Below are 17,710 nucleotides of genomic sequence, written 5' to 3'. Positions count from 1 at the left end.
ATGCTTACTTTTTACTTACCGACGCTTTACTTAATTCGCGGTCTTCTACCATTCGTTGTACAGGAGCTTCCAGAAAGATTTTCTATTCATCCTTATTTCATAGAACTGTCTTCACCGTCTTCCATGAAAATTTCTTTCTTTTCTATGCCTTGTATTACTTCCAACCCTGTTTCTTTGTGATTTCTTTCTGTAACTTTTGTTTCACATCCCTGTTTCATTATTCAATTATATTTCATTCTTACAAAGTGACCAAACTGCGTTAATATTTTCTATATTTCGTTTCCTAATGAAGTGACTTCTAACATTTATTTTGACACTCCTTATCTTATTTATTTTTGTTTTGCATTCTGTTTTTCTCAAATATTTCATCTCTGATGCCTATACTTTCTTCTATTGGTTTGTATTTAAAGTCCAGGATTTATAAGAATATTTTAATATTACTTTATATACAATTTTGTATACAACTGTATTTGTTTTTGTTACTTCCTTTTTGTTTAGACATTGTAACATTAATCCATTAGCACACTTTCGTGCTACTGTCACTTTATTAGTAACGCCTTTGTCTATCCTAATCTTAATTTATCCAAGCTCCAAAATATTTGAAGTTTCTCACTTTATCGTTTCATAGTCCATTTTGACTTGATGCTTTTTATCTTCTTTAGAAATAATCTACGTTCATTTTGGGTTTCTATTTTATAACTGACTTTCACAACACTTCAAGTTGCATATTAAGTTTTCTTCTGACTTGGCTATTGACACTATATCGTTTGTTCATGCTAACTCTGAAATATTTTCTTGCTTCATTTTCCACTATCCTATTTCATACCACTTATTATTCTATGGTATTCCTTCATATCATTTAGTACGAAATAATAATAATAATAATAATAATAATAATAATAATAATAATAATAATAATAATAATAATAATAATAATAATAATAATAATAATAATAATAATAATAATAATAATAAAAGGCTAAGCACATGCCTCTGTCTTAATCCCCTCTAATAGAATACTTTTTGGAAGGTTTACTATTTATGTTCACAATTTTTTGCTTTATAGTAGCTTTGAATTACATTTGTTAACTTGCAATACGTTCTCCCATTGTTAATATTTTGCCATATTTCATCTCTTTTACCTATATTCAATGCTCTTTTTACGTCTATGAAACATAAATTGATTTCTTTATATTTATTTATTGTTTTTTTCTATAGTTTCTCGTGAGGCAAATATTTAGACTTGGTACTTATATCCGAATTCACTATAAGAATCTTCTAATTACTATGGTTCTCTTTTATTCTTTAATCTATTACCAATCTATTATTTCAATTGAAGATTCTTTATGCTCTTTTCTCATCTTTTAAATACATTACAGAATAATTTTACATTTCCTCGATAACTCTCCTGTAATTTTCAAGTTTCCTGTTTTATATTTGAGCGACCATAGGAGAGAAGAAAGTATGGTGATCATAATAGAAAATAAATAAAAAAATAAATAAATAAAAATAAATAAATAAATAAATAAATAAGCAGATTTACACGTTCCTTGGTTCTTGCATGCAGAGAAAGTAATTTTTGAATGTCAGTCCGTCCGTTCGTTCTTCCTCATGTATCTACTGTAACATGACGGGTTTCCATTATGTAAAAAGCCGTAAAGATCTCAACCTTTAATAATTACTTAACCATTGAGAATTCCATCTATGGGGATGGAACTCCACCACCAGCATTAGGAGCTGGAGAATGACTGAAAATATCATCTATGAGACTATAACTAATTCAACACAAAGTTAAGTTGGAAATATAACTCAAAGGTACTTGTTAAATAATGCAAGAAAGCAAATATCATTTTATATCTACGTATCTATCTATCTATCTATCTATATGCAGTATATATATATATATATATATATATATATATATATATATATATATATATATATATATATATGAGGATAGGTGTATAGGTGAAAGTAAAATTTTCGAACTTCTCATTTTACCTTCTTCAACAGTTGTAACTCCATTTTCTCCTCTCGCTCGGCCTTGTTACTTGTCCAAGAATTCTAATCGTAGTCTCTCGAAATTCTCCAAGCATTCAGTTTTGTCCCTCGGACAGAAACACAAACCACCTCATGTGCTTCCACATTTCCATATATAATCAACCCTTCACATTCTTGCCTCCTCTTAACAACGTGTTCGTGATGTCAGGGAATGACAGGCGTTTCATGAGTCGTAGATATAAAAAGCTGGGAAAATCACCTAATGTTCCTGCGTGGTGTCTTTCTTTGTGAGGAAACGGAAGCTTAACATCATCAAATAGGGCGAAAAAATCCCAGCTTTAAAATAAACGCAAACATAGTAACGTTACAATCTCTTAAACTGAAGAAATCAGTGAAGGAAGCTAGAAGAGTGCCAACTGGACGCTCCAAGTGTACATAAATAAGCTAAATATATGAGCATTGTCCTCAAGCACAGTTTTGTGACTCGGTGAAGTCACGAAACGTAGCCAAACACAAGTAGAAAATAACAGATTGCCAAAAGGTACAAGTAATGAGCAAGGTCGTTGAAACATTATTATGGATGAAAGCTATCTGTTAACACCTTAATAAACAGAAAGGATTACAGAAATGTTTCCAGGAAATTTGATGCTACAAAAACAGTCTTTTGTAATTAAAAATAAATAAATTAAAAATAAATAAATAAATAAATAAGTAAAATAATTAGAAGTAGTAGATCAAGTAAATCCAAAAGTCCGTCCATACAAGCCTCAGGAGCCTCAGACGTAGAGTATCGTTACACTACACTCGCCTAAGAACTATATCGTCCAACGTAAGTGCACCAAACTTTAAGTTTTTAAATAAGATTCCCCAGTTTTTTTTTTTTTTTTTTTTTTTTTTTTTTTAATTTCTTCCTACTCTCAAAGAGAAGAGTAGTTCATTCAAAAGCGAAAATAAACAAGCGTTTTTTTTTTGTTTTTTTTTCTTCGGAAACGACTCTAACGATTTAGTTCATATTTCACACATCAATATTTTATTAACAATCCTATACTGTGGTGTAAGTAATTTTTCTGGGAAACTTCAGAAGTGGTAGTTTATTCTTGGAGATGAGTTTTTTTTTTTTACATCATTTTCTCAAAAACGACTAAGGCGATTGTGCTCATATTTCATAAATAAATGTTGCATTACAGGGGAAATCATTTATAATGAAAAAGTCCAAAAAAGGATTAACTATTTTTCTTTCTACAACAATTTCCTCAAATACGACTGAAGCGATTTTGTTGATATTTGATTATTGCTGCTAAAAAGCAAATATTTTAATAATAAGCCGAATGTATTGGTATTTCTCACGAAAAAATAAAAGTACACAATTGGTAACTTACTTAAGGGAATGAGTTTTCTTTGGACTAAATTTTCCGAAAGCGTCTTATAATTTTCTTCGTATTAACAAATAAATATTACAGTAGTAACTGTAGAATAACATGATTTAAGAAATTGGAGCAAGAAAGATAATGTCCAGTGGCTCGCATCTTTTATTTACTTTCTATCATTAATTCCTTAACTTCTTTCTCTGTTCCTTATATCTCTAATTATTGATTTTGATGTTGAGTTTAACGTCCCGTTCAGCAGCGAGGCTATATTAGTCTCTAATTATTGTCTATCTTAGTAGTTAATAGGTAGGATAGAAGGGTTAATTGGGAGGCAGGGACGTAGCCAGAGTTCTAAGTTTGGGGGGGTCATATAAATGGAATAACCCATATATATATATATATATATATATATATATTTCAAAACTACACCGACAACGTTTGGGAGGTGCTTCCATAGGCTGCCGAAAACATGAAAAAATGAAATTTAAAGGCCCATAGCTCCAAAACTATGAGACCTACGTAGTCGGGTTAAGGCTTCACTTAAAAACTAGTATATGTCCTATCCAAATATCCAAGTTTCAAAATCCTTCGGTACTTCCGTAACAATTTTTACAGAGTTAGTTGGTGAGCACTTCAAATTATATGCCCATAGGCAAACTCCCTCTATGAAAATTGTCTCATGAATACGCTAGTATTCTGAACCATGCATTTTTGGATAGCGGAATACTACTCGATGGTGTATTTCTTAGGAATACTACACCAAACCAGAAAATTTTTCATACCATTATTTCGGTTTTTATATGCTCTTTGGTCGATTAAAACATTTTACACCATTTTGTTTGGCAGACTCCAATGCTTCATTGTAGAGGCGTAATGAATTTTCTTCTGTTCTAAGTTCTTTATGGCTTCAATAACCGAACAAATAGGTAACTGGGCGTCTGCTAGGGTAATATCTTCTCCTTGTAGAAAATTATTTAGGCCAGTACTAATTCACAAAATCTTGCTAAAAGCAATTAAGCATGAAACAGTTGCGAATGATATCAGTTTGTTTGCAATACCGTCAGCTTCAGTAATCTTCTTAGCATCCTTACTCTCTAATCTTTCAGTGAACGAATACCGGTATGTGAAGCCTAACGAATGTCTGAAAAGCCAGGTATAATGGACTGCTCCAAACCTAACACTGTCTGAGCTTGCTGTAATCGTCTATGAGCTCTTACGACGGAGCTGCAATAAATAAATAAATAAAAAAAAAAAAAAGAATTTGCTTGTTCGAGCTCACTCGCTTTTACAATTACTAAGTTTAACTGGTGCGTCTAGTTATAGATATACAGTGCGAGGAGATGAGAGTTCCGAAATAACCTTTGCACACCACCTATGTGGCCTCTCATAACGCTCGCCCCATCGTAAGCTTGCCCAATGCATTTTTAGTCCTTATTAACACCTACAGAAGCCAAAGTTTCGATATAATTGTTTTCGATATGTATTCAGCATTTACCTCAAGAAGTTTAACAAATTTCAAAAAGTGCTCTACCGTTTTAGAATTTTTCACATATCTCACGCAAGCATTGAAGTTGTTCAGAAACACTAATATCTCGCGTTTCATCAGCCATAACGCTGAACTTTCCAAGTGGCATTCAGTTCACTTACAATGACATTGATGATTTTCTCACCGCAACACAAGGTAACTTCATTTTGAATTTCTAAGGATAAATAAGTGGAATTCCCTGGCGCTGTATATTCTTTAAAAAAAGAGTCAAAACTTCGTAACGACTCGAACGTTTGCAAAAAATTCCCTTCGTTTAAACTGCTGTCATCTTCATCTTTTGGGTTCAGTGACGGTCGAGGTCGGAGCTCAATTTACCGCGCAATGCCTGCAATCCTCTACAGTGAAAGTGGAGTCGCTAAGCCACACAAACTGTAAATAGCTATCGCATTCTTTGTAACATTTTTCAAGGGCACACTTCTTCGATGTTTGGCTTTATTCCAATTATCGTTTAACGAAAGTCAATAATTAATAAAGAATTACAATTAATCGGCCCTAGCCCGGCCCAATCTGAAGAGAAATCAGTGTCGGTCCGCCCAAGCCCGGCCAGCCCAAAGAAATAAGAGTCGGCCCTCGGGCAGGTCTCTACAACATGCACTTATCAGTTTCGCTGCAGGTACTCACCAATTGCTTATCACTTTTTCCATGTGAATTAAAATATCCAGATTTTATAAATCTATCTATATTTAACTTAATTTCATGAAGACACACATAGCAAACTTAACACTGCACACTCCACGTTCAATAAGAAAATAGACTCTTTCCCGCTCAGCCTGTTGCCAGCGCCAGCACATATAAGGGTCTAAATAGTTTACATCTTCCTCTGTTTTGCCAGAATTGCTGTTAAATATAATAAAAATAAGAAAGTAAATCTACAATCAATACCTTCCCGTAAAACAATTAAAATATAAGATACTATGTTGCAAAACTCAGCAATGGGGGAGAGAAATCCTCCTAGTCTTTAAGTCGAATCGTTCTTTCAGTTTTGTCTTAGTCGGTTATAAAAAGTGCATTCGCATAGATTATTAGCCCTTAGTACCTCAAGGCGACTATAAGGCTGGAATCACTGTAAGGGCTGGAAGAACTTCGGAGTGTTAACGAAGATGACGTTCGGGCCCCAAAGTTACTGATCTTATACTATTATCACCGTTCACTTAATATTTAAGAAATAGCCTATAAATGGATTTAAAAAAATAATCTTTTCTTAGAAGAATGAATAATTTCAGTTTACTGTGGATAATTTTTTCATTTATTGTCGGATAAAAACAATTTGTAACATATAATTTTAAATAAATATTTGGGGGGGCCAAGCCAAGATTTGGGGAGGCCGGTGCCCCCCATGCCCCCCCCCTTAGCTACGTCCCTGTTGGGAGGTATGTACTTTTTTCAAACATTTTTTCCTCACAGGTTATAGGTGTATTTTTTAGTTTTTAAGAACTGATTATACGTTGCAGGATCTTCTGCACATACTGTAATAGTGGTAAGCTTTCGACATCTTTACTTTTGATGCTGCAACCTTTTTATTGTTGTTGGTCTGATTTCCACCCAATGGGTGCAAAATGATTAAAACCATTGCCAGTGCACATAAACCTGTGGAGTGATTGGGTGTAAACCTGTGGGGGTAATTGGGTGTAAATGAAGAAAACTCAAGATGTTATTTGGTGTATGTAACTTTATTTCACTTAAAAACTAATAGTTTTATGTGGCCTAGAAAAAACTTACACCTTTGTTTAAGCAAAATAAGGAGTAACTTATTTCTAAATCTCAAAGATATTTGAATGCCTTTTCAGGCCCTCCAATTATTGTTTATAGCATAGTATATCGTCCTGTGAACTTAATACAAAATGTATCACATACAAAAAAAAAAAAAAAAAAAAAAAAAAAAAAAAAAACGCCTAAAACCTTGGCCGAAAACTTTAAAACATTAGGAAAAAAAAAAGAGAGAGAGAACAGGCTCTGATATTCAAACAGACATACGAGAAGGTAATAAGACTAACGCTAAATAACTATAAACTATTACAATAGGACATGTGTTGAAATTCTGGATTGATAAACAGGTCCTACTTACAGCATCAGCACTATTGGCATACGCAACGGCCACTGGAGACCTAAGTTTGAAGTAACTTATTTCTAAATCTCAAAGATATTTGAATGCCTTTTCAAGCCTTCTATTTATTGTTTATAGCATAGCATATTTTCCTATGAACTTAATACAAAATGTATCACGTTCGAAGAAAGCTATACGCGGTCAAAATTTTGGCCGAAAACCCAAAAAATAAATATAAATAAATAAATAAATAAATAAATAAATTAATTAATTAATTAATAAAAATAAAATAAAATAAAATAAAAGAAAAAATAATAGAAAAACAGAACAAGCCCTGTTGTTCACACAATCATAGGAGAAGGTAAGAAGACTAACGCTAAATAACTATAAACTATTGCAATAGAACATGTGTTGGAACTCTGGGTTGATAAACAGGTCCTATTTACAGCATCAGCACTATTGGCATACGAAACGGCCACTGGAGGCCTAAGTTGAATAAAATAGCTTAATAAGCACAATGCACTAACACAAAAATGTACGCCACAAAAGACAAAGATAGCACCGCATTTAAATGAATTCTAAGCAAAAAATGTTCACTTAAGGCATTCCAGCCATTTACCCCCACATCTTGCGCCCAATTACCCCCTGGGGGTATTTAAGGGTACAAATTTTATCAAAATTTTAACTGCCTCACTATGAGGATCACAGATCGCTGCTCATCACGGCACCATCCTTATGATGTTTCTAAGCAGCAGGAAAAAATCAAGATCAAAACATTAACACATACGATTTCTTGTGACAAACCAAAACACACACAAACCTGAAATTCGGTTTCAAATATGTCATTATTCAATCAAATCAGTGTTTTATTTCTTTTGTCATTATTACACTCTCTCAAAATTCATCTGTTTTTTTTTTTTCTTATAAACATCTACCCACCCAAAATTTGGGTGTAATTAAATTCCCTAAAAATATACTGAAATGCAAAATATAAATTTTTAAAAAAGTTTTCCGCCCAATTACATCCTCCAACCAATTCCCCCCCTTCTACCCTATTTATTTTCTTTTCTTTAATTTTCTGGATTTTCGAATTTTACAATGTTTTTTCTCTTAATTTGTGATCCACTAATTACTTCCTACATATAGGATGTTTCATGGGAAAAGAGCAATAATTTGGGAGCTGATCATACATATCGAATACAAGAAAGAAGTTAATATGATAATATATTTTCAAAATTTAATTTTAGAGATATCACTACATGAAATTCGTGCATGTGAATAAGAAAATGTATATATTGTAATGCTGAAGTGCGTACCATGACACTACATGACACAAAAATGGTGACAAATGTTAAGAGGACTGAGTAAAACACTGTGAGATTTTTACAGCAAATGTTTGAAAATACTTCCATTAACATGCAGACACCTCCCCACATTAGCAACGCTTGGGTACACTGATACAGTGCTCCTATATTGCCGCATATGTGATCTGGAGCACTGATGATATTTTTATCTACTGGCTTCATCTGCGTACACCTTTTCTTACAACCAACCCAATATACAGTACTCCCAGGGCGTTAGGTCAGGTGACCTAGGTGTCCATTGGACTGGCCCCCCGTCTAATCCAAGGGCCATGGCACTATGCATGAAAGTACTGGGTGACATTTCGAGTTGAGTGGCACGGTGCACTAACCATTTCGTACCATATCACGTGGCGTGTAGCAAGGGAGCTATCCTCTAAACACAGAGGTAAAATATTTTGCAAAAATTCAAGGCATGATGTACCGTTTACTCGATAAAAGAAAATAAAATAAAATAAAAAAAAACTAGTCAAATTAATTGATCATTCACAATATCACATCACATATTAAGGGAAAATCGCATTTAGTAACTGTGTTCACGTGAAGCATGTGGGTTTTCCACGGACCAATGGTGACAATTATATGTATTGTTAATTCCATCTCTTCTAAACGTTGCCCCGTCACTGAACAGTAGAGCAGGCAGGAGGTCTGGATGTTTGGTTATGCATTCACGAAATATGCGTCATAGGAAATCGTCATGAGCATGGAGTCATGTACTGATTGAACATGATATGGATGAAAACCTTCTTCATTTATTGTGAGACACAGTAACTGATGTAAATCCACATTCAGACGTTGTGACAACCTGTGCTTGTTAAAGCAGCCAATATGGGCTGTCTTCACAGCCAATATGTTTCTGTTTCGTTCATTTGAGATTGTAGCACTGGAGAGAATACCTGTTGTTAACAGTAAATGAAACACCCTGCCGAACATACGCCTATTGAGTATTCGGTGATGTGGAAAGCGTCTTCGGTATTCTTGCACAACTGCGATGTTGCTTCCATTACATGCACCATACACAAAGATCTTGTTCGTTTATTTTTCATGGATGAACACGTGCGGTATTTTTCTCTACTTACAGCAACACTAACCACCACTGTACGAACTATGGGACTCACTACTCATAGTACGTCACCGCAATGGTTCTATCACTTCGCCCCCTCTCTCCGGTCTTGCCAACTAACGTCTTCAGAAGGCAGTCATCCTAGACGAGTAGGTTCTAGATATGACTTTTATATCTAAAACAAAGGTTTGCAACATATATATTTACATTAACTTTTCTTGTTGTATTCGATACGCATGACCACCTCCCAAATTATTGTCCTTACCCTCCCCCCCATAAACACCCTGTATATGCTCGATATACTATGCACATTATATTATGATTATTTTAAACTGCTTTCACAGCTGTTTTACATCTTGTATTTCTTATTTCTGGGGTAATATTTCAGATACATTTTTGTCTATAATTATTTCTAGAGACTTCTTACAATTTTTACATCTTTTTGTAGTTCTTTAAACTTTGTTTTATTTATTTATTTATTTTATTTTATTTTTATTTTATTTTATTTTATTTTATTTTATTTTATTTTATTTTTTTTAAATAAGATTTTTTGTTGTATATTGTCTGGTTACTATTAATTTCGTCAATTATAGATGATGGTCACTTCTTATTTCTGGTCCTCTCATAACTTTTCCCTATTTGTATGTGTAATTTCTTTCCATGTTTCTCTAAGTATATGATCAACTATGAACTTCGTTTTCTTTGAGGTACTTCTCTTGTGTGTAGGTAGACACTCTCATGACCAAATTTAATATGTTTTGTGATATTACTTAAATTTTTACACAAAACTAGATAATTATTACTTCATCATCATTTGATATAGTTGCATCATATTATCCTATAATCCATTAAAGTTCACATACCTTAACTCGACTTTTGCAGCTTAGTCCACTATTACTAGTCTTGGTTTGTTGCTTTCATCTACTGTTTGCTGTAATATTTCCTAAGGGTAAATCCCATTTCAGGGGTACACATCTCGTATCGTTATTTCCATCATATCTTCACTGGAGATCGTTCCACGCCAATGGCTATATCATTCTATGGTCAGCTAGTTATACTTGATTTTTGTCAGAAAAGACCACTTTTACATACTTGCTGTAGTTGTTATCAGCACCTTGCCCGAGGTGGTAAGACTCATACGATCTCAATTCAAGGGGACACATTATTACAATTACAATCCCGAATTTTTGCTATATTCTATCAAAATTAAAGTATAAGAGTTAATAATAACTTTAGGTTATTGTATCTTTAACCACAGCGTGTACTGACCTCTTGCTAGTGTCATAATGAAAGGTTTTATGGTGTTTCTTTTTTTTTAAATATTAGTTGTTTTGCTTTAATGGGTGTAATGTTATTGAGTCTGTTATTGTTGGCCAGTAATAATATTTTTTAGTGCTATAAATATTCGTTTACGTAGATTTTTTCGAAAACTACACGTAAAGTATTATTCACAAGGATGCCATTTCCTTCACTTCAATGAGATTTATTGGTTGATATGTAGTATATATATATGCGAATATTTTATAAATATTAAGTATAGAACTAGATAATTACACGAAAAAAAATACCGTAAAATTTCCTGTAGTTACATCCTTCCATCAGTTTCAGTGTATACAGAAACGAGAGCCACCTCACAGAACAAACTATTCTTATTGGGAGATGTTAATAGTAAATTATTCAATGCGAAAACGCATTACAACTTATTTCATTTTGTAAAACACTGAAAATTTTCACGATATTTTATTTTTTCAGCACATTAAATTAGTTGTAAATATAAATATAGGCTACTGTCGAAACACTGTACTCGGTGTTCAAATTAGTTAGGAGGTGAGGGGAATACCTTCCTCTGTAAAGTAACAAAGTTATGGCAGGGAAGAGGGTTTTATGTGAGCTGCAAAATACCTATACTGCAACTGTGGTAATTTTTTTCTTCAATACATGTCATTCTTATGTAGAGCTCCTGTACTTCGCATAATGACTGTAATACAAGTAAGAATAATGTAATAAACATATCGAGTATTATTATTTAATACTGAAAATCTACTGTGGACAAGGAATATAAATCAATTTTAGTATGCAACTGTTCTGGATGCTGGTTTAACAAGTCGACTTATAACACTTTTTACGGGGAAGGAATATTATGTCTGCTGTATTGCATCACAAATTTACTACTTTCAAATTATATTAAGTCTTTCTGTGCTAAGTACGAATGAAAAGAGAAAAATTCCTCTTCGTTATGAAGAGGTTAATGAAACTATGAAAAAAAAAAAAAAAAAAAAAAGCTGCACGTGTCCGTAAAAGAGAGTTCTCTCCCGTAGGAATTAATAGATTATATTTTTGCCGAAAAATAAATATGTCTCAGTTATCGAAGCGAGTGCAGTGAGCTTTTACCATTTGATTCGACCGGAATTTCTGATTATGTTTGTTCCACGAGAACTCTCGTAAAATTTATCTAATTCAAATGAAATTTAGTAAATATTTTCCTCCAACCTCCCTAAATAAGTTTAATTTTTAGGGTTGCAACTTATAAAAGATAAAGGGTGAAAGATGGATCAAAGCCACCCCATGTTGTAAACATACAAAAGAAATCAGGATAAAGTACGTAAAAATTATTCGATTTTGACTAAATGTAATGTAAAATTTCTTTAGGGGATACCGATGATACCCAGGTTGCTGTCAAAATTTGTCAAGAACAAAATTGTGAATTTATACTTCATTTAAAAAACGTGTTCCATTATAATTTTCGTTAACAAAAACTGTTTGATGCAATATTGCGCATATTGCTTTGAGTCCCACTGGGAGGAGATGAAATCAGTGAAGAATAAAGAGATTGATTAGACCCCCTCCAATGATATTTTAAAAATCCATGATGTCTTTGGTAAGTGATAATCGATTTTGATAGGATTGTATTGTACACATTTTCTTTTAGAATTTCTCACAGTGCGCAGTGTTTCGGATTAAAATCAGTCAGAAATAATCGATTAATTTAGTCCAAGTGTAAGGTGAATACCTTCCTAAAGAGTGAAAGATGGCTGAAACCAACCGCATGTTGTAAGCATGGAAAACAAGTTTTCAGGATATGCTACATAGGTTCAAGGTAACTTGAAAACTTACGTTAAAAAAATAAAAAAAAAATAAAAGAAAAATACAATATGGCGCATATTTTTTGAGACTTTACTATCATCCCCAATACTTGGATTTAAAATCAAGCGGGAACTAGAGAGTGAAATTATCTGCCTCTTCCCCTATTGAAAAAAAAAAAAAAAAAAATGTATTCCAGAATTCACATGCAAAATGGTTCTATTTTGACATGTTAATAATGAGGGAGTGAATCCCTCCTGATTGTAAATAAAATGTTTCCACGGCAATCTCATAAAGAACTTCTATTTTTGTAAAACATAATGAATGTTTTCTTCGAGATTAGAGACCTACTTGCACGGATGCAGAATGAAAATGTGGGAAGAGAGAAAGAACCTGAGAAAACACACGAACACGATTTTTTAAGTTTAACGTCTCTGCACCTAGATCAAGAGAGAGATGATGATGATAATGAACGAAATTGTGGAATGAAGTTGAGTGAAAATGGAAGAACTCCGAGAAATTCCACGCTCACAATGGTTGCTACCACAGAAACCATTTAGTGAAAGTATAACCGTCACCAGGTTATACAAGTATTTTTGTGGACACTCTGTATATTTTGTGAAGACAGTAATTATTTTTTTTCGATTTATACTTTATTATTTCGATTTATACCTCTCGGTGCCTAATGCTCATCTCATCATTGAGACCGACGAGCAATTTGGGAACAATTCTGTAATCCCTTTTTGGAGATGTTCTTCAACGTCTTACCCAGGTAAGTCCAGGTCTACGGAAAATACTCACTGTTAGGGCAATGGAGAACAGAACCACGAACACTGACACGACTTGTCTATTATAAAAGTCAGGATCGAACTAGGGTCCCAATACACCAGAGATGGGCGTTTTACCGTTAAGCTTCATTGAACATCTGTAGTTGATTTCTTTACCTATTTAACAAAAAATGAACTGAAGTACTGCATTAGAAGTCTAAATTTAAGTTTTCTATGAAAATAATAAATACTGCATAAATTAGATATATTAATAAATGTATTACATTAAAAAAAGAAGAAAAAAGAAATACTGGTAAATGTCTAAATACAGTACTTCTTATAGTCACATCTTTAAAATAAACATCATGGTGGGAAATGCATTTTTAGTATGTATACTTTTAAGAGTAATTATACCACATTGCACTGTACTTAAAGTTTTTAATTTTCTAAGCATCAATGTTAATTTCTTCTTTCAGTGTATCTTCAGTTCATATTATTAATAAGCAAACAAGTATTGACTAATATGAACGTGTCGTCATTTAGAAATCCTAATCCAGAATATTTATGTCTTACAATTTTGCCACTATTAAAAATGACTATATTAACAAAACTGTATTGACGGACTTTCATGACAACTTATTAAGTGTATACCCCTGAAATGAGATTGTGTAAGTCTTACTGACTAGGAGCTGATGCTAACAAACAAGTGGGAGAGGGTGTAGCCACCATGGGAGAAATTAAATATGATGAACTGGTCAGGTGGCAGATTTCCATAAAAGATGTAAATTTGATGGAAATGATGATAAGATATGTGTAGCTCTGAAATGGGATTTACCTTTTCCTAAACTTATTCCTGTTATTTATCAAGAAGCCTGTGAAATGGAGTCAGAGTGAGCTAGACGTAATTGTGACTGCATAATTTCCGATCTTCGGTGATCTAATTTTGCTTCTCTAGCATATGAAAATAAAAAAAGTGATTGTGCAGAATGCTAGTCCAACTCCTCAACTTAACATTTCCACTGAAGTGGAAACATGCATTTGACATTTTAATATCACAACTATTCATGGTGATTCTTCTACAAACAATTTATATCTATATATCTATATATCTATATATCTATATATCTATATATCTATATCTATATCTATCTATCTATCTATCTATCTATCTATCTATCTATCTATCTATCTATCTATATATATATATATATATATATATATATATATATATATATATATATATATAGGATGATAAGAATATTTGAAACAATGGAGGATATAACCACATTAATAATGTACACAAAGCTTTTAAAAATGCACTGTCTTCCTCATGTCATCTGAAAGTAGTAATTATTAAAAAAAAAAAAAAAATGAAAAAAACTTTCAGAAAATACAGGATTGACCATATGCTTGATGAACTAACAAAAGAGCGCGTTCATGAAAATACAGGCATTATGAAACGTTCCATTGATGATTGTTTCTTGTACGAACATAAACAAACTTTCAAGGGTCAATATAAGAGTACAGATTCTTCAAATAGAGGAGATTATGTATAACTGCTCTAATTCTAATTAATAAATATGATGCATTATTATTGAGCCAATTAGAAAATTCTAATATGTTCAGTGGATTATCTAATGTAATTCAGAATGATATACTAGAACATGTTTCTAATGTATTAGTTTCGTATATAAATCAAAGAAATTTCTAAAACTAATTTTGTTTCGATAACCATGGATGAGCCTACCGATGTAAGTAATTTTTATAAGCTCTTTTGTGTATTCCAAGGTTCGATGGCACAGCTAAGGAAAGATCTATGGAATTGGTTAGCGTTACTGAAAATCGTCACCTGTAGCTCTTTACAACATTGCCTGCCGGGTATTGATGGATACAAGTGTACTCAAAAATTAGTAGCACAAATTTATGATGGTGCGGCCCTTTTTTTCGAGTCATTTGAATGGACTTGAGGTAAAAGTTAGAACATCATAAGCTACTGCCATTTTCATCTATTGTTTCACTCACAAATTAAACCTTGTGTTACCTCAGGGGACCTGTAACATCAAAGGATTGCACTCTGTTCTTCCTGACATTAATTGGACTAGCAGCATTTTATTTCATTATTTGAAAATGACAGATCCAAGTGAAAAATGAGATTAGTAAGCATTAATAGCTGCTTGCGGGATTTTATTTTCATTAAAAAAGACTTTGATTTCAATTTTATATTGAAGATATTTTCAAGCATTTTCCCTCTAACTGATGTGATGTTTTCCATCTTGCAAAAGAAATCCTATGACATTGATTATTGTATTAGTAAAATAAAAGAGCTGAAAGGTGAACTTCAATAAAAACGTGAAAAATTTGAAGAGTATTGGGAGAAGACAAAACAGGAAGCAAAATACGTATGTGAGCGAGAGAGAAAAAAGTTAAGATTACATGATGATCCTAATATTAAGATGTTTCATAAACACCAATTCACAAGGCCAGGACAGACTTAAAAGTTCAGTACTAATCTCTATTGAAAATGATCTACCTTCGGAGCTACAGAAAGACTTTAACTTCTATGATTATTTCATCAATTATTATTATTAAAAAAAAAAAAGAAAAAAAAGAAAAAACCCTAAGCATTGAGACTCACTTCAAATAATTCTAGTTTCAGGCAACTTTTTAAACGTATTATTATTATTATTATTATTATTATTTCAATATCAGTAATAACAATAACAATAACAACAACAACAATAATAATAATAATAATAATAATAATAATAATAATAATAATAATAATAATAATAATAATAATAATAATAATAATAATAATAATATACTAGTAGTAGAATAATATTAGGAGTAGGTAACAGCAGAAGTAATTATCTTATTTTTATTTGTAGCAGTGGCTTTAATTCAAATGTTAAATGTTATTAGAGTTTTCAGAAAGTAGGCAACAAGGGTCACTGGATTGCTTACTGAAAGTAAAATTTCACCATACGCCACTGGAGATTTGTTAGATTAAGAAAGAAACTCAGTCACTTGTGGATATTTTATGGTCCAGCATGATGTAGTTGCAAAGAATAGCATTTAAATGAAAGAATACAATTAAAAACAAAATATTCAATTGGTTAGAAATAAATACTTATCGCTAGAAGCTCTATTGAAGACTACAAGTGCAAACATTCTGTGTTTAACAGAACACTGGTTTTGGAAAATGAAACAGTTTTCATTTTTGGATATATGTTATAGTCCAAATACTATATATGTTATAGCCCAATAAAGTAGTATCTAAATATTCTAGAAAAAGTACAAAAAATGGTCGTATATATGTTTTGGCTGGACTTAATATAGAAACTTATGACTGCACTATTACAAACTGTGTAGCCAATATTGGAAAACACATTGAATATACAGCTATTATAATTAGTAAATCACGTAATATTCTTATAGTAGAATTTTATCGCATACCTGATTCTGATTTGGACATACTATGTTTTTCTAATCTTGAATTATTGGTATCTAAAATAACCAGTAAGTACTCTTTTGGTCCATTTTGATGCAAATGTACTCTTACACTCAACGAAAGGGAAAATATTTCTACATAAGTTACTACATATTTCTACATAATATTCAACTTATCAACCACAATAAAGGAACCTACCCATTATACGTACAAAAACGTCGTGCACTGCAATTGGTAACACTGTGACTAATATTAGTCCTGGCGAATTCACATCAGCGACATAAATCTGGAACTAAATAACCATTTAGAACAAACTCTTATTATAAAATAATAAATCTGTTTCAAGAGTTCATATAGTTAAGAAAAGAAATAGAAATTTCAATGATGCAAACATATGTGATTTCAATAACTGCTTAGAGTCAGAGGATTCTACCATAATGTTCATTACTTCCTCTTCTGTTAGCTCCTCTTTTGAATCATTTTTAAATAAAATCCTAATATTATTCGAACATTGCTTTCCTTTCGCAATTCAAGCTAATAAGAAATTAGTAACAAAAGATATAAAAATATCCTCGAAAAGAATGGAAGTCTTGAGTTTTGCCCAGCAAACTAAACCCAATAGCAGTTCACTATAATAATTATAAGAGAATATATAGAAAGGTTCTAGTGCAAGCGAAAAGATGTTGCTATGACAGACTATTAACTAATTCAAATGATATACAAATTTCCACAAAATTTAGAACTTCAGATAACGATATCTATAGGAACCATTATACAGTGGCGGATTATTTTTAATTATTTCTATGGTACAATGATCAGCAAAATACTTACTCATCGTCCTAAAACCTTTTCATGCCAAGAAGTTGCCTAAACAGTTATTTCACGTAGGGATGTTTTTATTATTTATTTATTTATTTATTTATTTTTATTTTTTTAAACGTCAACAAATCCTTATGAAATTCTTATATTATAAACTCCGTTACAAGACATTGAGAAAGTCACTTCTCCGCTGGACCTGGTGAAATCTCC

The sequence above is a fragment of the Thermobia domestica genome, chromosome 6 (assembly GCF_964235325.1).
Source record: "Thermobia domestica chromosome 6, izTheDome1.hap1.1, whole genome shotgun sequence".
NCBI lineage: Eukaryota > Metazoa > Arthropoda > Insecta > Zygentoma > Lepismatidae > Thermobia > Thermobia domestica.
This window is presented reverse-complemented; position numbering follows the sequence as displayed.